Consider the following 1466-nt stretch of genomic DNA (forward strand, 5'->3'; position numbering starts at 1 on the left):
TGTATGAAGGCAAGCATCGCTATTACTGTTGCTCATACTTACAGTTAGACATTTCAACAAACCCTTACCTAAGTATCTAAATTTTGCACATACAGTAACTAATCCTGTTCTGTTTAAGCTAAAAACATGAATGAGGAGAGCTCTGCAAATTTCTCTCGTACTACGGGGCTGTTGAATGCTTGATTCTGATTGGTTGACGAACGTTCTAAGGTGTGCAATATTATTTTCAGGGAAACGCACGGCTAAAGTAGTTCCAGTCAGGTCTTCTTGACTGCATTAAATGTCCATATCTCTTCGCCAAATGATTTCAGTTATTTCCAAAGTTTACAACAGCAAAAGAATCAAAACCCATAACAACACTGACCAAGCAAATGAATATATGACCGAGATACAACTATTTGAAAATCTGAAATCTGAGGGTGCAAAAAAAACAATCGCCTTTAAAGTTGTCCATTTATGTTCGCGATTGTGCTGCATTCACTCACAAAAAGAAATGTTTTATATATTTACGGTAGGAAATTTACAAAATATCTTCATGGAACATGATCTTTACCTAATATCCTAATGATTTTTGACATAAAAGAAAAATCTATAATTTTGACCCAGACAATGTATTGTTGGCTATTGCCAGAAATATTCCCATGCGATTTGTGACTGGTTTTGTGATCCAGGGTCACATATAACAAACAACAGAAAAAAACCAACATATTTTTTTCATGTTTTTCTCCCACTCTCTATCTAATAGCACAAAACATGTCAGTTTATACTTGAGATGAAAATGCTGCTTTATAATTTTTTTTAAATAGATATAAATCTATTAAAATTCCTCCTAAAAGAAAAGATAAAGTTCTTAAAATCTTTCTCAATATTAAAGAATTGCAGAGTTCACAAAACAGATATAACAATAAAGAGAAACGATATTGTTGGAATCACTTTTAGAACGATTTGACCAGCTGATAAACAAAGAAAAACACTGACAGCCAACGAGAATCAATCCTACTGTAACAAGCTCGAGGATTTAAAGTGACAGACAAACAAGCGCTTAGAATAAACTTGTGTGTATGAATATAGTTATAGTTATCGTTATCGTTGTTGGTGTGAACGAGCCTTACAATTTGCACTGTAAATTTGTCATGTAACAGGGCAGACAAATATCCTATATATTCCTATGGAATATTTGATCTGAATCATTAGGTTATACTTAAGCTTGACCAGTGTGATTTCTGATCGTCAGACATTTTCTCCCTCTAATAAAAATAAAACATAACTGAATTTTTGACATTGTTTTCAACAAACCTGTTGAGCCCAAAATCCACCAAACTGTAGGAATGACTTAAAAACAACAAACAACACCCTAGAAATGCCTTAGAAACCATATAGACCACCTGTTTAGTTTACAACAATGCCCTAGAAACCACCCTAGCAAGCAAACTGTGATCACATGTTCAGGGCTTCTCCTGCGCTGT

The sequence above is a fragment of the Siphateles boraxobius genome, unplaced genomic scaffold (assembly GCF_051911475.1).
Source record: "Siphateles boraxobius isolate OS27281-9 unplaced genomic scaffold, OSU_SipBor_1 90, whole genome shotgun sequence".
NCBI lineage: Eukaryota > Metazoa > Chordata > Actinopteri > Cypriniformes > Leuciscidae > Siphateles > Siphateles boraxobius.